The sequence below is a fragment of the Cornus florida genome, unplaced genomic scaffold, assembly GCF_030987335.1.
Source record: "Cornus florida cultivar Cherokee Brave unplaced genomic scaffold, ASM3098733v1 CherokeeBrave_3.0.0_Hap2_Chr02, whole genome shotgun sequence".
NCBI classification, from domain to species: Eukaryota; Viridiplantae; Streptophyta; class Magnoliopsida; order Cornales; family Cornaceae; genus Cornus; species Cornus florida.
This window is the reverse complement of record NW_026775572.1, coordinates 97,638,813-97,659,005: the sequence shown is the minus strand read 5'-3', so window position 1 is coordinate 97,659,005 and position 20,193 is coordinate 97,638,813. Positions and strand designations below refer to the sequence as shown.

General features: G+C 43.4%; 5 non-coding genes and 26 pseudogenes across 5 annotated transcripts; all 31 read right to left on the bottom strand.

Annotated features, from left to right (window-relative positions):
* Positions 1-9,660: 9,660 nt before the first annotated feature.
* LOC132297316 (5S ribosomal RNA) lies at positions 9,661-9,779 on the bottom strand. Its single transcript, XR_009479177.1, has one exon. It is a non-coding gene; the product is annotated as a 5S ribosomal RNA (ribosomal RNA).
* Positions 9,780-9,926: 147 nt separating this feature from the next.
* Positions 9,927-10,045, bottom strand: LOC132297412 (5S ribosomal RNA; annotated as a pseudogene).
* Positions 10,046-10,193: 148 nt separating this feature from the next.
* Positions 10,194-10,312, bottom strand: LOC132297401 (5S ribosomal RNA; annotated as a pseudogene).
* A 146-nt stretch (positions 10,313-10,458) lies between these two features.
* LOC132297522 (5S ribosomal RNA) lies at positions 10,459-10,577 on the bottom strand (annotated as a pseudogene).
* Positions 10,578-10,724: 147 nt separating this feature from the next.
* Positions 10,725-10,843, bottom strand: LOC132297310 (5S ribosomal RNA). Its single transcript, XR_009479171.1, has one exon. It is a non-coding gene; the product is annotated as a 5S ribosomal RNA (ribosomal RNA).
* Positions 10,844-10,990: 147 nt separating this feature from the next.
* Positions 10,991-11,109, bottom strand: LOC132297490 (5S ribosomal RNA; annotated as a pseudogene).
* Positions 11,110-11,812: 703 nt separating this feature from the next.
* On the bottom strand, positions 11,813-11,931 carry LOC132297393 (5S ribosomal RNA; annotated as a pseudogene).
* Positions 11,932-12,078: 147 nt separating this feature from the next.
* LOC132297484 (5S ribosomal RNA) lies at positions 12,079-12,197 on the bottom strand (annotated as a pseudogene).
* A 147-nt stretch (positions 12,198-12,344) lies between these two features.
* Positions 12,345-12,463, bottom strand: LOC132297427 (5S ribosomal RNA; annotated as a pseudogene).
* A 148-nt stretch (positions 12,464-12,611) lies between these two features.
* On the bottom strand, positions 12,612-12,730 carry LOC132297366 (5S ribosomal RNA; annotated as a pseudogene).
* Positions 12,731-13,134: 404 nt separating this feature from the next.
* LOC132297451 (5S ribosomal RNA) lies at positions 13,135-13,253 on the bottom strand (annotated as a pseudogene).
* Positions 13,254-13,401: 148 nt separating this feature from the next.
* LOC132297520 (5S ribosomal RNA) lies at positions 13,402-13,519 on the bottom strand (annotated as a pseudogene).
* Positions 13,520-13,649: 130 nt separating this feature from the next.
* LOC132297476 (5S ribosomal RNA) lies at positions 13,650-13,768 on the bottom strand (annotated as a pseudogene).
* Positions 13,769-13,915: 147 nt separating this feature from the next.
* Positions 13,916-14,034, bottom strand: LOC132297365 (5S ribosomal RNA; annotated as a pseudogene).
* A 413-nt stretch (positions 14,035-14,447) lies between these two features.
* Positions 14,448-14,566, bottom strand: LOC132297373 (5S ribosomal RNA; annotated as a pseudogene).
* Positions 14,567-14,713: 147 nt separating this feature from the next.
* Positions 14,714-14,832, bottom strand: LOC132297405 (5S ribosomal RNA; annotated as a pseudogene).
* Positions 14,833-15,752: 920 nt separating this feature from the next.
* Positions 15,753-15,871, bottom strand: LOC132297514 (5S ribosomal RNA; annotated as a pseudogene).
* A 63-nt stretch (positions 15,872-15,934) lies between these two features.
* Positions 15,935-16,053, bottom strand: LOC132297488 (5S ribosomal RNA; annotated as a pseudogene).
* A 148-nt stretch (positions 16,054-16,201) lies between these two features.
* LOC132297399 (5S ribosomal RNA) lies at positions 16,202-16,320 on the bottom strand (annotated as a pseudogene).
* Positions 16,321-16,467: 147 nt separating this feature from the next.
* On the bottom strand, positions 16,468-16,586 carry LOC132297394 (5S ribosomal RNA; annotated as a pseudogene).
* A 149-nt stretch (positions 16,587-16,735) lies between these two features.
* On the bottom strand, positions 16,736-16,854 carry LOC132297533 (5S ribosomal RNA; annotated as a pseudogene).
* Positions 16,855-17,001: 147 nt separating this feature from the next.
* On the bottom strand, positions 17,002-17,120 carry LOC132297283 (5S ribosomal RNA). The gene has a single exon (XR_009479146.1). It is a non-coding gene; the product is annotated as a 5S ribosomal RNA (ribosomal RNA).
* Positions 17,121-17,267: 147 nt separating this feature from the next.
* On the bottom strand, positions 17,268-17,386 carry LOC132297503 (5S ribosomal RNA; annotated as a pseudogene).
* A 149-nt stretch (positions 17,387-17,535) lies between these two features.
* On the bottom strand, positions 17,536-17,654 carry LOC132297532 (5S ribosomal RNA; annotated as a pseudogene).
* A 414-nt stretch (positions 17,655-18,068) lies between these two features.
* Positions 18,069-18,187, bottom strand: LOC132297523 (5S ribosomal RNA; annotated as a pseudogene).
* A 147-nt stretch (positions 18,188-18,334) lies between these two features.
* Positions 18,335-18,453, bottom strand: LOC132297492 (5S ribosomal RNA; annotated as a pseudogene).
* A 147-nt stretch (positions 18,454-18,600) lies between these two features.
* On the bottom strand, positions 18,601-18,719 carry LOC132297329 (5S ribosomal RNA). The gene has a single exon (XR_009479189.1). It is a non-coding gene; the product is annotated as a 5S ribosomal RNA (ribosomal RNA).
* Positions 18,720-18,866: 147 nt separating this feature from the next.
* On the bottom strand, positions 18,867-18,985 carry LOC132297381 (5S ribosomal RNA; annotated as a pseudogene).
* A 150-nt stretch (positions 18,986-19,135) lies between these two features.
* On the bottom strand, positions 19,136-19,254 carry LOC132297500 (5S ribosomal RNA; annotated as a pseudogene).
* A 413-nt stretch (positions 19,255-19,667) lies between these two features.
* Positions 19,668-19,786, bottom strand: LOC132297356 (5S ribosomal RNA). The gene has a single exon (XR_009479214.1). It is a non-coding gene; the product is annotated as a 5S ribosomal RNA (ribosomal RNA).
* A 147-nt stretch (positions 19,787-19,933) lies between these two features.
* LOC132297457 (5S ribosomal RNA) lies at positions 19,934-20,052 on the bottom strand (annotated as a pseudogene).
* Positions 20,053-20,193: the final 141 nt, after the last annotated feature.

Here is a 20,193-nt window from a genome sequence, read left to right as displayed (position 1 = left end):
CCCACAGAAGTTGTCCCCAAGAAATCCGGGCTCACCGTTGTTGAAAATTCAGCGGGCGAGCTCGTGCCACAACGAACCACTACTGGGTGGCGTGTGTGCATTGACTATCGTAAACTCAACTCATCAACTAGGAAGGATCATTTCCCACTCCCATTTATTGATCAAATCCTAGAAAGGTTAGCCGGACAAAGCTTCTATTGTTTTCTTGATAGTTATTCCGGCTATAACCAAGTGGCCATCGCCCCCCAAGATCAAGAGAAAACAACATTCACATGTCCCTTTGGTACTTTTGCCTATCGACGCATGCCTTTTGGTCTATGCAATGCACCGGCAACGTTCCAAAGGTGCATGATGTCCATATTCTCCGATATGGTTGAAAGGTTCTTGGAAGTTTTCATGGATGACTTTTCCGTATTTGGCTCCTCCTTTGACTCGTGTCTCAAAAATTTATCTCTTGTGCTCCAAAGATGCAAAGAGACGAATCTCATTCTAAGTTGGGAGAAAAGCCACTTTATGGTCCAAGAAGGCATTGTTTTAGGACATGTCATTTCTAAGCGGGGAATCGAGGTAGACAAGGCAAAAGTTGAGTTAATCTCTAATCTTCCTCCTCCGAATTCCGTCCGTCAAATCCGTTCTTTTCTTGGCCATGCCGGATTCTATCGTCGCTTCATCAAAGATTTTAGCAAAATCTCACGGCCCTTATGTAATCTCTTAGCCAAGGATGTTCCGTTCAATTTTGATGACGCTTGCATGGAAGCTTTCATCAAACTTCGCATTCTCCTCTCCTCTGCCCTGATCATGAAACCCCCTAATTGGTCTCTTCCCTTTGAGATCATGTGTGATGCATCCGATTATGCATTAGGGGCGGTTTTGGGCCAACGTGTGGATAAACTTCCGCATGTCATTTATTATGCTAGCAAAACTCTCTGCGATGCCCAATTGAACTACACCACCACTGAAAAAGAATTGCTAGCTGTGGTGTATGCCTTGGATAAATTTCGCTCCTATCTTCTTGGCTCCAAGGTCATCGTCTTTTCAGATCATGCCGTTCTTAGGCATTTGTTAGCGAAAAAAGAGACAAAACCCCGCTTAATTCGATGGATCCTCTTACTTCAAGAGTTTGACATTGACATCCGGGACAAAAAAGGGACCGACAATGTTGTCGCCGATCATCTCTCTCGCTTACTTATTGAGAAATCTTCAGAATTTGCAGCCATCCGTGATTCCTTTCCGGATGAGCAACTTCTTCAAGTTTCACATTCTACTCTTCCGTGGTTTGCGGATATTGTCAATTATCTTGCGGTTGGCAAAATTCCAGCTCATTGGTCCAAACAAGAGAGGGACCGGTTTTTCTCCCAAGTCAAGCATTTCTTTTGGGAAGATCCGGAATTATTCAAGTATTGCCCGGACCAAATCATCCGGCGATGTATTCCTGAAACCGAGGCCACAAGCATTTTAAATTTTTGCCATACTCTTGCTTGTGGAGGCCATTTCAGTGCCAAAAAGACCGCTAACAAAATCCTTCAAAGCGGATTCTTTTGGCCTACCTTGTTCCGGGATGCATACAATTTTTGCAAATCGTGTGAACGATGTCAAAAACTTGGATCCATGTCCCGAAGAGACATGATGCCCCTCACCAACATTTTAATTGTTGAAATATTTGATGTGTGGGGGATTGACTTCATGGGACCATTTCCATCTTCTTATGGCTATGAGTACATCCTTGTAGCGGTGGATTATGTGTCTAAATGGGTTGAAGCCGCGGCTACCAAAACCGATGATCATAAAGTCGTGATCCATTTCATTCAATCTCACATCTTTAGTCGTTTTGGTACACCCCGAGCAATCATTAGTGATGGCGGATCTCATTTCTGAAATCGTTATCTCAAATCCGTCCTTGCTAAGTATTCAGTCATTCATAAGGTTGCTACACCTTACCACCCTCAAACGAGTGGTCAAGTAGAGATTTCTAACCGGGAGATTAAGCACATTTTAGAAAAAACGGTTAGACCGGACCGCAAAGATTGGTCATTACGGCTAAACGATGCACTTTGGGCTTACCGGACAGCTTATAAGACACCCATTGGCATGTCACCATATCGACTTGTCTTTGGCAAAGCATGTCATCTCCCGGTAGAATTAGAGCACCGTGCTTATTGGGCCGTAAAAAGGTTCAATTTTGATCTCAAACAAGCCGGCTCTAATCGTGCGTTGCAATTGAATGAACTTGAGGAATTGCGTAATGACGCGTATGAAAATGCAAAAATTTACAAGGCAAAGACTAAAGCTTTCCATGACAAACACATCGTCAAAAAGTCTTTTGCCCCGGGACAAAAGGTCTGGCTTTTCAATTCCCGCTTGAAACTCTTTCCCGGTAAACTCCGGTCAAGATGGGATGGTCCATACATTGTCACTACCGTCTTTCCTCATGGAGCAATCGAACTTCATGATCCTGCAAGTGGATCACTCTTCAAGGTAAATGGCCAGAGGCTTAAGCCTTGCATTGACAGCACAATTCTAACCCGAAAAGTTGAGGAAGTCCCCTTGACGGACCCCATTTATGAGGAGTAGTGCCTGCTCTAGCTTGGTCTAGCTATCGACATTAAATTTAGCAAAGCAAGGGAAGCAATTCTTTCAATTTCCAAGCTTGCTTCTTTTTGAAATTGCTCGTGCCTTGCAAAATTTTCTGGGAAATGGTTTAGAAAAGCCAAAAATTTGATTTTTCTTAGACCTTCTCAACTCTAATTTTCATTCCCGGAAATTTCCATCGCTTCCTAGCAATTTCATCGGATCTTGGGAATGCTACTCATGTGCATAATGTCTCATTTGTAATACATTCTTGAAAATTTTCGCAAAATCATCCATGCATTGAAATTCTTGCACTGTTTAAAATTTTTTCCATGCATTTGCAATGTTTGAAAATTTTTCAAAATTCCCCATGCATTGTCCCATGCAAAATTTCAATTTCTTTCCATGCATGCAAAGCTTCAAAAATCCATCCATGCATTAGATTGGAATAATGTGCAACGTTTTAAAATTTTCCATGCATGGCTTGAATTGAAGCTGCTGCTTGCAATGATTTTTCGATGCATGGGAATGACATGAAAAATTTTCGATGCATGGAATGGCATGCAAAGTTTTCAAATATTTTTCCAACTGCCATGCAAAGCTTCAAAAATCTTTCGATGCATGGGAATGGCATGCCAAATTTAAAAATTTTTACATCCATGCATTGGAATGGAATGAATTTGCAAAGTTCAAAATTCATCCATACATTGGAAATGTGTTACATTTAAAAAAAAAAAATAAATAAAAAAAATAAAATAAAAAAAAAAAAAATTTCCAATTATATTCATGCATTAGCAAGATGTTGCAAAGTTTGACACATTTGTTTCAGCACTTGCATCCATTCAAAATGCTCACTGGGCCAAGATTCTAGTGCTCGAATGATCTAATCAAAATTCCATGAGCTACTACCCATTTTGGAGCACTCTAAATTCCATTTGGATTGCTCCAGATGTCTTCACCATCAATCCCATGCTCACTGCCCATTTTTGGAGCACTCTAGCTTCCAATTTGAGTGCTCCAAATTCTCCCATCCATACTGCCGAACCTACTGCCCTCATTTCGAGCACTCTCAATTCTGGTATGAGTGCTCGAATTCCATGCCCCAGCCAACCCTCACTCTCTGCCACAATATCGAGCACTCGACAAGGCCATTTCGAGTGCTCCAACTCCCATCCTCGCAGCCAACTCCCCATCCACACACCAAACCCACCTCCCTCACCACCCAGCTCACCACACTGCATGCATGCATGCACGCCCATGCATGCATGCCAAACCCACCACTCAGCAATCACCTTCCATCTGCAACCCTCCCCAAATGCATGAGCCACCATGCAAGAATCAACTCACCCTTCTTACCAACCTACACCAGCTTCTCTCACACCATCTCTCGGCCACTATGCCATCAACATATCAATACACACCATGCACCATACCAACCCCCACATCCAAACCCACCATCTCTCTCTCTCTCTAAACGACCATCACCACCCTGCATGCATGCATGCACGTCCATGCATGCATGCCACCCCTCACACCCTCACTACTCTCGGCTTCCTCACAAAACACCATTTCCTCCCCAACAACAACCCCATTTCCTGCAACCTACCCAAACCATCCCTCTCAAACCCACATTCTCTCTCTCGGCAACACAACAACAACCCACCATCCCACACCATGCAACACTACCACCTCTCGGCCATGCATGCATGCACGCCCATGCATGCATGCCACCCCTCACACCCTCACCAACCATAACCACCTACCATGCAACACCCTCACCACCCCTCACCCTTCCCTGCAACCCACTGCTCAAAGTTCGAGCACTCGAAGACCAAGCTTCGAGTGCTCGAACTCCTCCTGCCCACACCCTATGCCAAACCCAACTCTCTGCCCCCATTTCGAGCACTCGAAGTGGGCCTTCGAGTGCTCGAACCAAGCTCTCTTTTCTCTCTTTTAAAACCCTTTCTCTCTCTCGCAGCTCCCTCCCTCTCAACCCACAAAACAAACCAACCAACCTCCCCACTCCATTTCCCTCTCAACCCACCAAACTCCCACACCCTCACCCCCTCACACCACCCAGCTCTCGGCACCCCACCCACCAACCCCTCCATGCACCAAATGCATGCAACCACTTCCTCTCTCTACCCAAACCACCCAATCCATCTCTCATCCACCACCATCCCACCCACATTGCCACCACCCCTACATCTCTGCAGTTCCCATTTCCTATTCTGTCCCAAGGTATGTGAGCTTCCTATTTTTCTCCTTTCCTTGTCTTTATTTCATCATAAGGAGGATGGGATTGCATGTCGGTGATTTTGTTGATGCTTGGGTTGCTTGTTGTTGATGTTGCTCTATGCTAGAGCTTGTTATCTTGCCAAATTTTTTGGGTTTGCTCCTCCATCCCACTCACTTCCATCTTCTCCTTTTTGTGGTGCACGCCAGGTGTTCGCTGAAATTCCTCAACCGAGTCCACCTCTCTAAATGTCTCGTGCCGGTCCTTCTCGCCCTCCTCGACCCTCTTCAGGTGCCCGTGCTGTCACTCGTGAGCGACCACGTGATCCTTGGGATCGCAAACAACTCAACTACGAACTCTCATTTCCGCTCACGGATGCCTTTGACATTCTACCCACAACTTCGTGGGCTGTCGCCGAATTGACTAACCGGCGTCTGCAACACATTTGCGCACCCCTTGCCAGGGTTGCCTACCCCCGTGTAGTGCGCCTCTTCTACCAGAATCTCCAGTGCCCTGAAGAGCCACCCATTTCTCTCACTACATCCATTGATGGCACCGCCTATGCTTTCACTATGACCGACATCATTCAGGTTTCTGGTTGCCCCATTGAGTGCCCCGATGACATTGTCAATCGTGAGAATCTCCCTTTATATGAGGAGCCGGATACATTAACTGTAGCGCAGATTGCCGCTGCCATTTGCCCTATTGACGATCCTACTCGGCCCCGGTCTTTTATCCGCAAGACCAATCTTCCGGAACGCCTATGGTTCATTGACACTGTCTTCAAGCACAATGTTTGCCCTTTGGTGCACAGCACCGAGCGTCGGGGCCTCTTTCTGCAAGCCTTATATGCCATGGACCAAGGCCAATGGTTCTCCATCCCAGAGCTCATTTGGTCCACCTTTATGAAGTTTTGGCATGATGCTCATAATGCACGGGCTCCGCGAGTTGAAAATCGGAAATTGCCTTTGCCGTTTTTCATCACTCGACTCCTTCAGCACAAGGGTTTCGTTGTTCCTCCCCACGAACCAAAAGGCGACAAAATTAAAATTTTTACCCAGCGCCGGTGGATCAATGTTCTGAGCCATTCTAGTACCCCTCCGCCTCCGGCCCCCCTGTTCATCCACGCTCCACCTCCTCCTCCTTCTGAGGCAGTTTCCACCGCCGCAGCCACTGCGCGGGTAGAGCCTTCGGTCGACTCTCACCAGGACTAGGCTTTCATCCGGGCTTCCATTGCCGGTATTCATGCGCGACTCGATCGTTTTGAGCATTCTTTGTCCGCGTGCACTCAGGCTCTGTGTGAGTCTTCTTCACGTGCTGAAGAAGATCGTCGTCTTGCTGCTGAAGATCGCCGTGTTGCTACTGAGGACCGTCGTTTGGCTTCCGCTGAACGGCGTAAGACTCAATCTCTCCTCCATTCCATCCTCGCCCGTTTACCTTCTGGCCAGTAGCTTGTTGCGCGTGTGGACCTTCTCTTTTGTTTCCTCTGTAACTATTTCTCTTGTATATTTTGTTTTCCTTTTACACTGTAAGAATTTGCTATGTATAGGTTGCTCTGGTCGACATGATCCCTGTACAGCTCTTTTTGTCATCATGTAAACTCTTTTTGCAATGCAAATTCTTTATGTTCTGTTAACTTTCGATACATTCGTTTTCTGTCTTTATGCTTGTGCTATTAATGCTGTTTGTGGTTGTTTCTTTTGGTTCTTCATGTTGCTTTCCAGGTTGCGCAGTCCAGTTCAAGTTTGGGGGTTTTTGTCTCCAAATGCCGTTCCCTCCCCCTGGGTATTGTTGTTCCTTTTATACTCGTTGTCATTTTTGTCTCTCACTTGCATCCATGTCCACATTGAGGACACTGTGTCGTTTAAGTTTGGGGGTGCATCAAGCATTCTTGGCATATTTTTGGTTCCATAATTTTTGCTAAGCAATGATAGTATAACTTGACACTTGTCGGAGATGAAACATATGTTTAATACCTTGTGTATAGAAGCAATTGAAAAATTTTGAAAATAAAGAAAAATTTGAGTTGAAATGATCATGTAAATACAATGTAGTCTGTATAAATGCCTCAATTAGATTCTTGCTGGATTTACACTCTTATAAGCTTCACAATGCACAGATGCACATTGGAAACTTAACTGTGAGGCATGCAACTTGATTGACCTTGACCTTGGCCTAGTTAATCTGATTTGATGAACCTGATAGATGGATACCTTTGGCATGTATCTTTTATTAAAAAAAAAAAAAATGATGACCAGTTGACGTTCGTAGCCTTTCCAACTCGAGCTATTAAGCCCTAGGAGTGTCTCTACACTTAGCACCCTAAAGCCATCTGGTTTGGGAGTTGTTGGCCTACGCTTGCTACAAGGGTTGGTTAGAAAGCTTAAGGGACTTAAACATTGCACGGTCATTCAAAAAAAAATTAAACTAGTAATAAACATGGTTCGTTGGAGTTCGTAGCCTTTCCAACTTGAGCTATTAAGCCCTATGGAGTGTCTCTACACTTAGCACCCTAAAGCCATCTGGTTTGGGAGTTGTTGGCCTAACGCTTGCTACAAGGGTTGGTTAGAAAGCTTAAGGGACTTCAGCATTGCACAACCATTCTATGTTTCGCTTATGTGTTGAAATAAATTGTTAACAAGCAACAAAAATTGTCTTGAAAATAAAATCATGCCTTAGGGACTTCATGTAAAAGGGAATTCATTGACTTGAAAACTTGTGCCTTGGAATTGGAAAAGAAAGTAAAAGCCGCATGTTGAGAATCCAATTCACTTTCACTGAAGCTAGAGTTGATTTCCATTCAAGAGATGATAATTGAGTTATTTATATAGACTTTGATGTTGATGCATGTATGTAGAAAAGTATTTAGCCAATTTTTGTATCAATGCTTCATATATGCAAGGTAGTTTTCCCAATGACCCCATCTCCAGTTTTTGTCTGTTTCAAGTTGTATTTGAGCTATGTTTCTATCTCATTTTACCATGGAGGATATTTTTGTAGTAGCATGCCCATGGTTGTCTTTTCTTTATGTTTTTCATTGTAGTTTTGCTAAGGGACTAGCAAAATGTAAGTTTGGGGGTGTGATAAGCGCCGAATAATGTATATTCAAGCGCCCTAAATTACATTAACAAAGTCCAGTTATTGATTATTTTATGTAGATTAACTCCAATTCTATGTTTTTATGCATTTTCAGGTTCATTGGCCAAAATGGAACAAGAATAAGGCCTTGTGGAATCTTGAGCAACAAAAGGTGCCAATGCTGAATTCTGGCAGCAGTAGAGCCTGGACTTTGCTTGCCATTTTGACCTTCCAAACTCGAGAACTGGACTTCCCTCATAACATGAAAGATTTAGAGCTCTGAATCAGCTTTCCAAATCTTCAAGTGATTCATCATTCGGAGTTCGGAGCAGAGAGTTATGATCTTCACAACAGAGGTGCGCAGAACTGCCTAGCAGCACTGATGTACTTCCTTTCTCCCCATTTTCGACCAACCAGACTTCAGATTTGGGTCTTCATCAAAACATGAAGTTTTTAAAGCACTGAATCAGCTCTCCAAATCTTCAAACAGATCGTCATTCGGAGTTCGGGGCACAAAGTTATAGCAGTTTTCCCAAAATAGGTCAGCACTGAGCAAGAGGAGCATGTTGCACATTGCACTAAGTTAGAGTGCTCGATGTCACCAAGCGTGTGCTCGAAAATCAGGCAGAATGCCCTTCGGAAATGGCTCATTTCAGCCCACTTGCACATTGGTTTCCTCAATGCCATCTTCCTTCTTTATGAAGTGGTTGGAGGTGTTCCTTGGAGGAGAGAGGGTATTGTTGGAGCATAAAAGGCTACCCAAAGGCCACATATATCATTAAGCTTTATCTTGAGCAAGAGAAAGGAGAGAGAAGAGAGCAAGGAGAAGGGTGTTCTTGAGTGCTACAGTAGGAGCTCAAAAATGGAGATGAGGATGATGCTTCTTCCTTCTTCTAGTTCACCAATGGGTAACTAAACCTCATCTAGGGAGGTGATGAAACCCCTCCCTTGTAAGCATGTGTTAGTATAGTTTATTTTTGGGGATCACAATGTATTTTTGATAGTCTTTCCATGGTCAAGAGCCTCATTTTTGTTGTAATGAATGTTGAATGTTTTAAATGATTATTGTGAGTTATTCATCTTGTCTTGGATGGTTGCTTTTCTTAATCATATTGCTTGCACTTCCATGGTGACAATGGAAGTTAGATCATGGAATGGTTTTAATGGCATGGAGTTGGAGAACCTAGATAGTTCATGGCTTAGGGTTTCCCTTTGATGGGCTATACTTGATTCTTAGCTTTATGTGCATTCACCATTTAAATTAGGGCTTGATAATCCTTGGCTTAGTAAGCATGTTCTAAGCTACATTTTAGTTTAGGTAGTTGATCATGTGAACCTTTGATGGTTTATTCTTGCCTTTCTAATTAAATGAACTTCTTAAGGATATTATAGCAACCTAGTATTGTTATGTATCATGACTATCATATATGTTGTTTTCCCCTTAAATTAATCTTAACCTAGCATGTGTATAGGGATGGAGGTGGATTCATTTCCCTAGCCTTCTTTACTTGTACTTCGCTCCCTTGAATTCTTGCAATTTATTGTTTTATGCACTTTTAATTTCCTAGCTTAAGTGACATCCAACAAAACCTCTATACACCCTTCATCATTCTAAGAGTGATTCTAGACATTTTGGTTGTATTAGACTAGCGTAGTCCCTGTGGTTCGACTTACCCGACCAATAGCCCTATTTTACAATGATTCGTGCTATTGCGAAGGTTGATGTTAATTGACCAACCGATCACACACATCAATGAAATTTAAAATCGGACAAAAAAGGGGTACAACACGAGGACTTCCCATGGGGTCACCCATCATAGTACTACTCTCGCCCAAGCACGCTTCATTGTGGAGTTCTGAAGGGATCCGGTGCATTAGTGCTGGCATGATCACACCCGAAAAACTCTCGCCTCCATTTTCCTTTATACACATTCCCACCCCGTTCGATTGCCCTTGTCGATGCGCTCGCTGGCCTTAAATAAATAAACTAATAAAAATATACACACATATTAATGAAATTAAAAATCCGAAACTGTACAAAAGAGGGGTGCAACATGAGGTCTTCCCAGGGGGTCACCCATCCTAGTACTACTCTCGCCCAAGCGCGCTTCACTACGGAGTATTGATTCGATCCGGTGCATTAGTGCTGCTATGATCGCACCCGATAAACTATTGCCTCCATTTCTCTTTAAGCCAATTCCCACCCCGCTCTATTGCCCATGCTGACGCATTCGCTCGCCATAAGTAAATAAACTAAAAAAATATATACACACACATTAATGAAATTAAAATTTTGAAACCGAACAAAAAAGGGGCGCAACACGAATACTTCCCAGGGGGTAAACCTTCCTAGTACTACTCTCGCCCAAGCACACTTAACTGCGGAGTTCTGATTGTATCCGGTGCATTAATGCTGGTATGATCGCACCAAATAAATTCTCGCCTCCATTTCCCTTTAAACCCATTCCCACCCCGTTCTATTGCCCTTGCCAACGTGTTCGCTCGCCATAAATTAATAAACTAATAAAAATATACACACATATTAATGAAAAAAAAATTCAAAATCGGACAAAAAAGGGGTGCAATACGCAGACTTCCTAGGGGGTCACCCATCCAAAGACTATTCTCACCCAAGCACGCTTTATTGCGGAGTTTTGATGGGATCCGGTGCATTAGTGTTGGTATGATCACCATCGACAAACTCTCGCCTCCATTTCACTTTTAACCCATTGCCACCCCGCACTTTTGCCCTTGCTGACGCGTTCGCTCGCCACAAATAAATAAACTAATAAAAATATACACACACATTAATGAAATTAAAAATCTGAAACCAGGCAAAAAAGGGGTGCAACACGAGGACTTTCCAGGGTGTCTCCCATCCTAGTACTACTCTCGTCCAAGCACGCTTAACTTCGGAGTTCTGATGGGATCTGGTGCATTAGTGCTAGAATGATCGCACCCGACAAACTCTCGCCTCCATTTCCCATTCAACCCATTCCCACCCCGTTCTATTGCCCTTGCCGACGCGTTCGCTCGCAATTAATAAATAAACTAACAAAGATATACGCACACATTAAAGAAATTAAAAATCCAAAACTGGACAAAAAAGGTGTGCAGTTCGAGGACTTCCCAGGGGGTCACCCATCCTAGTACAACTATCGCCCAAGCACGCTTTACTGCGGAGTTCCGATATGATATGTTACATTAGTGCTGGTATAATCGCACACAAATAACTCTCGCCATCATTTCCCTCTAACCCCATTCCTACCCAGTTCTATTGCCCTTGCCGACGCGTTCACTCGCCATTAGCAAATAAACTAATAAAAACATGGACACACATTAATGAAATTAAAAATCCAAACCAGACAAAAAAGGGATGCAGCAAGAGGACTTACCATGGGGTAACCCATCCTAGTACTACTCTCACCCAAGTGCGTTTAAACTGGGGAGTTCTGATGGGTTCCGAGGCATTAACGCTGCTATAATCGCACTAGACAAACTCTCGCCTCCATTTCCCTTTAAACACATTCCCACCCCATTCTTTTGCCTTTACAGACGTGTTCGCTCGCCACAAATAAATAAACTAATAAAAATATATACACACATTAATGAAATGAAAAATCTAAAACTGGAAAAAAAAAGGGGGTGCAACATGAGGAAATCCCAGGGGGTCACCAATCCTAGTACTATTGCCGCCCAATCCTAGTACTATTGCCGCCCAAGCGCATTTAACTGCGCAGTTCTGATGGGATCCGGTGCATTAGTGTTGGTATGATCGCCCCCGACAAACTCTCGCCTCCATTTCCCTTTAAACCCAATGCCACCCCGCTTTTTTACCCTTGCCGACATGTTCGTACGCCATAAATAAATAAACTAATAAAAATATGCACACACATTAATAAAATTAAAAATCCAAAACTGGGTAAAAAAGGGGTGCAACACGAGGACTTTCCAGGGTGTCTCCCATCCTAGTACTACTCTCACCCAAGCACGCTTAACTGTGGAATTCTGATGGGATCTGGTAAATTAGTGCTGGAATGATCGCACCCGAAAAACACTCGCCTCCATTTCCCATTAAACCCATTCCCACCACTTTCTATTGCCCTTGCCGACATGTTCTCTCGCCATAAATAAATAAACTAACAAAGATATACACACACATTAATGAAATTTAAAATCCAAAACCGAACAAAAAAGGTGTGCAATACGAGGACTTCCCAGGGGTTCACCCATCCCAGTACCACTATCGCCCAAGTACGCTTTACTGCGGAGTTCTGATGGGATATGGTGCATTTGTGCTAGTATAATCGCAACCGATAAACTCTCGCCTCCATTTCCCTTTAAAACCTTTCCCACCCAGTTCTATTGCCCTTGCCGATGCGTTCGCTCCCCATTAATAAATAAACTAATAAAAATATAAACACACATTAATGAAATTAAAAATCCAAAAAAGGACAAAAAAGGGGTGCAGCAAGAGGACTTACCAGGGGGTTACCCATCCTAGTACTACTCTCGCCCAATCACGCTTCACTGCGGAGTTCTGAAGGGATCTAGTGCATTAGTACAGGTATGATCGCACCCGACAAACTCTAGCCTCCATTTCCTTGTATACACATTCCCACCCCGTTCTATTGCCCTTGCCGACGCGTTCGATCGCCATAAATAAATAAACCTATAAAAATAAACGCACACATTAATGAAATTAAAAATCCGAAATCGGGCAAAAAAGAGGGTGCAACATGAGGTCTTCCCAGGGGGTCACCCATCCTAGTACTACTCTCGCCTATGCACGTTTCACTGCGGAGTTTTGATTAGATCCGGTGCATTAGTGCTTGTATGATCGCACCCGACAAACTATTGCCTCCATTTCTCTTTAAGCCAATTCCTACCCCGTTCTATTTCCCATGCCGACGCATTCGCTCGCCAAAAGTAAATAAACTAATAAAAACATACACACACATTAATGAAATTAAAAATCTGAAACCGAACAAAAAAGGGGTGCAACACGAAGACTTCCCAGGGGGTCAACCTTCCTAGTACCACTCTCGCCCAAGCGCGCTTAACTACGGAGTTCTGATGGTATTAGTACGGGTATGATCGCAATAGATAAATTCTGGCCTCCATTTCCCTTTAAACCCATTCCCACCCCGTTCTACCGCCCTTGTCGACGCGTTCGCTCGCCACAAATAAAAAAACTAATAAAAATATACACACACATTAATGAAATAAAAAATTCAAAATCGGATACAAAAGAGGTACAACACGCGGACTTCCAAAGGGGTCACCCATCCAAGTACTATTCTCTCTCAAGCACGCTTCACTGCGGAGTTCTGTTGGGATCCAATGCATTAGTGCTGGTATGATCGCAACGGACAAACTCTTAGCTCCATTTCACTTTAAACCTATTCCCACCTCGTTCTATTGCCTTTGCCGAAGCGTTCACTCGCCACAAATAAATAAACTAATAAAAATATACACACACATTAATGAAATTAAAAATCTGAAACTAGACAAAAAAAGTGGTACAATACGAGGACTTCTCAGGGGTTCACCCATTCTTGTACTACTCTCGCCAAGCTTGCTTAACTGCGGAGTTCTGATGAGATTTGGTGCATTACTGCTGGTATGATCGCACCCAACAAACTCTCGCCTCCATTTTCCCACACCGTTCTATTGCCCTTACCGACGCATTCGATACCAATAAATAAATAAACTAATAAAAATATACACACATTAATGAAATTAAAAATCCAAAACCAGACAAAAAGGGGTGCAACACGAGGACTTCCCAGGGGGTCACTCATCCTAGTACTACTCTTGCCCAAGCGCATTTAAACGGGGAATTCTGATGGGATCCAGGGCATTAGTGCTGGTATGATCGCACTAGACAAACTCTCGCCTCCATTTCCCTTTTAACCCATTCCGACCCCATTCGATAGCCCATGCTGACACGTTTGGTCACCACAAATAAATAAACTAATACAAATATACACACACATTAAAGAAATTCAAAATCTGAAATCGAACAATAAAGGTGTGCAACACGAGGACTTCCCAAGGGGTCACCCATCCTAGTACCACTCTCGCCCTAGCACGCTTAACGGCGGAGTTTTGATGGGATAAGGTGCATTAGTGCTGGTATAATCGCACCCGACAAACTCTTGCCTCCATTTCCCTTTCAACCCATTCCTACCCAGTTCTATTGCCCTTGCCGATGCACTCGCTCGCCATTAATAAATAAACTAATTAAAATATACACACACATTAATGAAATTAAAAATCCGAAACCGGGCAAATAAAGGGTGCTACATGAGGAGTTCCCAGGGGGTCACCCATCCTATAACACAAGTCGCCCAAGCACGCTTCATAGCAGAGTTCTGAAGGCATCCGGTGCATTAGTGCTGGTATGATCGCACCCGACAAACTCTTGCCTCCTTTTCCCTTTAAACCCATTCCCACCCTGTTCAATTGCCCTTGCCGATGTGTTCGCTCGGCATAAATAAATAAACTATTAAAAATATGCACACACATTAATGAAATTTAAAATCCGAAACTAGACAAAAATGGGGTGCAACTTGAGGACTTCCTAGGGGGTCACCCATCCTAGTACTACTCTCGCCCAAGCCCGTTTCACTGCGGAGTTTTGATTGGATCCGGTGCATTAGTGCTGGTATGATTGCACCCAACAAACTATCACCTCTATTTCTCTTGAAGCGAATTCCCACCCCGTTCTATTACCCATGCCGATGCATTCGCTCGCCATAAGTAAATAAACTAATAAAAATTTACACACACATTAATGAAATTAAAAATCCGAAACCGAACAAAAAAGGGGTACGACACGAAAAATTCCCAGGGGATCAACCATCCTAGTACTAGTCTCGCCAAAGCCCGCTTAACTGCGGAGTTCTTATGGTATCCGGTGCATTAGTGCTGGTATAATCGCACCCGATAAATTATCGCCTCCATTTCCCTTCAAAACCATTCCCACCCCATTCTATTGCCCTTGCCGATGCGTTCGTTTGCCACAAATCAATAAACTAATAAAAATATACACACACATTAATGAAGTAAAGAATTCAAAATAAGATAAAAAGGGGGAACAACACGAGGACTTCCTAGGGGGTCACCCAGCCTACTACTATTCTCTCCCAAGCACGCTCACTGCGGAGTTCTAATGGGATCAGATACATTAGAGATGGTATGATCGCACCCGACAAAATCTCGCCTCTATTTCCCTTTTTACCCATTCCCACCCCGTAATGTTGCCCTTGCTAGCGCGTTCGCTCGCCACAAATAAATAAACTAATAAAAATATTCATACACATTAATGAAATTAAAAATCCGAAACCGGACAAAAAAGGGGTGCAATACGAAGACTTCCCAGGGGTTTACCTAACCACGCTTAACTACGGAATTCTGATGAGATCCGGTGCATTAGTGCTGGTATGATCGCACCCGACAAACTCTCGCCACCATTTTTCTTTAAACCCATTCCCACCCTGTTCTATTGCCCCTGCCGACGCGTTCGCTTGCCACAAAAAAAAAAAAAAAAAACTAACAAAAATATGCACACACATTAATGAAATTAAAAATCCAAAACCGGACAAAAAAGGGGTGGAACACGAGTACTTCATAGGGGGTCACCCATCCTAGTACTACTCTCGCCCAAGCGCGTTTAACTGGGTAGTTCTGATGGGTTCGGAGACATTAATGCTGCTATGATCACACCAGACAAACTCTCGCCTCCATTTCCCTTTAAACCCATTCCTACCCCATTCTATTGCCTTTGCCGACGTGTTTGCTCGCCATAAATAAATAAAGTAATTAAAATATACACACACATTAGTAAATCAAAAATCCGAAAAAGGGGGTGCAACATGAGGACATCGCAGGGGGTCACCCATCCTAAAACTATTGTCGCCCAAGCGCGTTTAACTATGGAGTTCTGATGGGATCCGGTGCATTAGTGTTGGTATGATCGCCCCCGACAAACTAACAAAAATATACACACACATTAATGAAATTAAAAATCCGAAACCAGATAAAAAAGGGGTGCAGCACGAGGACTTTCTAGGGTATCTCCCATCCTAGTACTATTCTCGCCCAAGCACGCTAAAATGTGGAGTTCTGATGGGATTCGGTGCATTAGTGCTGGAATGATCGCACCCGACAAACTCTCGCCTCCATTTCCCATAAAAACCCATTCCCACCCCGTTCTATTGCCCTTACCGACGTGTTCACTCGCCATAAAGATATAAAGAAATAAAGATATACACACACATTCATGAAATTAAAAATCCAAAACCGGATAAAAAAGGGATGCAACACAAGGACTTCCCAGGGGGTCACCCATTCTAGTACTATTCTCGCCCAAGCATGCTTAACTGTAGAATTCTGATGGGATACGGTGCATTAGTGCTGGTATAATCACACTCGATAAACTCTCCCCTCCATTTCCCTTTAAACCTATTCCCACCCCATTCTATTGCCCTTGCCCACGCGTTCGCTCACCATTAATAAATACAATAACAAAAATATACACACACATTAATGAAATTAAAAATCCCAAACCGGACAAAAAAAGGGTGCAGCACGAGGAATTTCCAGGGTGTCTCCCATCCTAGCACTACTCTCGCCTAAGCATGCTTAACTGCGGACTTCTGATGGGATCCGGAGCATTAATGCTAGAATGATCGCACCCGACAAACTCTCGCCTCCATTTCCCATTACACCCATTCCCACCCCGTTATATTGCCCTTGGCGACGCGTTCGCTCGCCATAAATAAATAAACTAATAAAGATATACACACACATTAATGAAATTAAAAATCCAAAACAAGACAAAAAAAAAGGGTGCAACATGGGGACTTCCAACGGGATCACCCATCCTAATACTACTCTCGTCCACGCACACTTAACTGCGGAGTTATGATGGGATACAATGCATTAGTGCTAGTATAATCGCACCAGATAAACTCTCGCCTTCATTTCCCTTTAAACCCATTCCTACCCCGTTCTATTGTCCTTGCCGACGCGTTCGCTTGCCATTGATAAGTAAACTGATAAAAATATACACACACATTAATGAAATTTAAAATCCAAAACCGGACAAAAAAGGGGTACAACACTAGGACTTCCCAGGGGGTCACCCATCCTAGTACTACTCTCGCCCAAACACGCTTCACTGCGGAGTTCTGAAGGGATCCGGTGCATTAGTGCTAGTATGATCGCACCCGACAAACTCTCACCTCCATTTCCCTTTATACCCATTCCCACCCCACTCTATTGCCCTTGCCGACGCGTTCACTCGCCATAAGTAAATAAACTAATAAAAATATACACACACATTAATGAAATTAAAAATCCGAAACCGGATGAAAAAGGAGTTCAACATGAGGTCTTTCCAGGGGGTCACCCATCCTAGTACTACTCTCGCCTAAGCGCGCTTCACTGCGGAATTTAGATTCAATCCGGTGGATTAGTGCTGGTATGATCGCACCCGACAAACTATTGGCTCCATTTCTCTTTAAGCCAATTCCCACCCCGTTCTATTGCCCATGCCGACGCATTCGCTCGCCATAAGTAAATAAACTAAAAAATATATATGCACACACATTAATGAAATCAAAAATTTGAAGCCAAACAAAAAAGGGGTGCAACAAGAGTACTTCCCAGGGGGTAAACCTTCTTAGTACTACTCTTGCCCAAGCGCATTTAACTGCGGAGTTCTGATGGTATCTTGCGCATTAGTGCTGGTATAATCACACCAAATAAATTCTCGCCTCCATTTCCCTTTAAACCCCTTCCCACCCCGTTCTATTGCCCTTGCCAACGTGTTCGCTCGCCATAAATTAATAGACTAATAAAAATATACACACACATTAATGAAATAAAAAATTCAAAATCGAAAAAAAAAAGGGTTGCGACACGCAGACTTCCTAGGGGGTCACCCGTCCAAAGACTATTCTCACCCAAGCACGCTTCATTGCGTAGTTTTGATGGGATCCGGTGCATTAGTGTTGGTATGATCGCCCCTGACAAACTCTCGCCTCCATTTCCCTTTAAACCCATTGCCACCCCGCTCTTTTGCCCTTGCCGACGTGTTCCTTTGCCATAAATAAATAAACTAATAAAAATATACACACACATTAATGAAATTAAAAATCCCAAACCGTACAAAAAAAGGGTGCATCACGAAGACTTTCCAGGGTGTCTCCCATCCTAGTACTACTCTCACCTAAGCATGCATAACTGCGGAGTTCTGATGGGATCCGGACCATTAGTGCTGGAATGATCGCACTCGACAAACTCTCGCCTCCATTTCCCATTACACCCATTCCCACCCCATTCTATTGCCCTTGCCGAAGCGTTCACTTGCCGTAAATAAATAAACTAATAAAGATATATACACACATTAATGAAATTAAAAATCCAAAACCAGACAAAAAAGGGTTGTAGCATGAGGACTTCCAAGAGGGTCACCCATCCTAAAACTACTCTCACCCAAGCACACTTAACTACGGAGTTATGATGGGATACAGTGCATTAGTGCTGGTATAATCGCACCCGATAAACTCTCACCTTCATTTCCTTTTAAACCCATTCCTACACCACTCTATTGTCCTTGCCGACGCATTTGCTCACCATTGATAAATAAACTAATAAAAATATACACACACATCAATGAAATTTTAAATCCAAAACTGGACAAAAAAGGGATACAACACGAGGACTTCCCATAGAGTCACCCATCTTAGTACTACTCTTGCCCAAGCACGCTTCACTGCGGAGTTCTGAAGGGATCCGGTGCATTAGTGCTGGTACGATTGCACCCGATAAACTCTCACCTCCATTTCCCTTTATACCCATTCCCACCCTGCTCTATTGCCCTTGCCGACACGTTTGCTGGCCATAAATAAACAAACTAATAAAAATGTACACACACATTAATGAAATTAAAAATCCGAAATCGGACAAAAAAGGGATGCAACACGAGGACTTCCCAGGGGGTCACCCATCTTAGTACTACTCTTACCCAAGCGCGCTTCACTGCGGAGTTTTGACTTGATCCGGTGCATTAGTGCTGGTATGATCGCACCCGATAAACTATTGCCTCCATTTCTCTTTAAGCCAATTCACACCCCGTTCTATTGCCCATGCCGACGCATTCGCTCGCCATAAGTAAATAAACTAAAAAATATATATACACACACATTAATGAAATTAAAAATTCGTAACAGAACAAAAAAAGGGGTGCAACATGAATACTTCCCAGGAGGTAAACCTTTCTAGTACTACTCTCACCCAAGCGCACTTAACGGCGGAGTTCTGATAGTATCCGGTGCATTAGTTCTGGTATGATCGCTCCAAATAAATTCTCGCCTCCATTTCCCTTTAAACCCATTCCCACCCCGTTCTATTGTCCTTGCCAACGTGTTCGCTCGCCATAAATTAATAAACTAATAAAAATATACACACACATTAAAAAAATAAAAAATTTCTAAATCGGACAAAAAAAGGGTGCAACAGGCAGACTTCCTAGGGGGTCACTCATCCAAAGACTATTCTCACCCAAGCATGCTTCATTGCGGAGTTTTGTTGGGATCCGGTGCATTAGTGTTGGTATGATCGCCCCCGACAAACTCTCGCCTCCATTTCCCTTTAAACCCATTGCCACCCCGCTCTTTTGCCCTTGCCGACGGATTCGCTCGCCATAAATAAATAAACTAATAAAAATATACACACACATTAATGAAATTAAAAATCCAAAACCGGGCAAAAAAGGGTGCAGCACGAAGACTTTCCAGGGTGTCTCCCATCCTAGTACAACTCTCGCCCAAGCACGCTTAATTGCGGAGTTCTGATGGGATCCGGTGCATTAGTGCTGGAATGATCGCACCCGACAAACTCTCACCTCCATTTCCCGTTAAACCCATTCCCACCCCGTTCTATTGCCCTTGCCGACGCGTTTGCTTGCCATAAATAAATAAACTAACAAAGATATACGCACACATTAATGAAATTAAAAATCCAAAACCGAACAAAAAAGGTGTGCAGTTCGAGGACTTCCCAGCGGGTTACCCATCCTAGTACAACTATCGCCCAAGCACGCTTTACTGCGGAGTTCTGATGGGATATGTTGCATTAGTGCTGGTATAATCGCACCCGATAAACTCTCGCCTCCATTTCCCTCTAAACCCGTTCCCACCCAGTTCTATTGCCCTTGCCGACACGTTCGCTCGCCATTAACAAATAAACTAATAAAAATATAGACACACATTAATGAAATTAAAAATCCAAAACTAGAC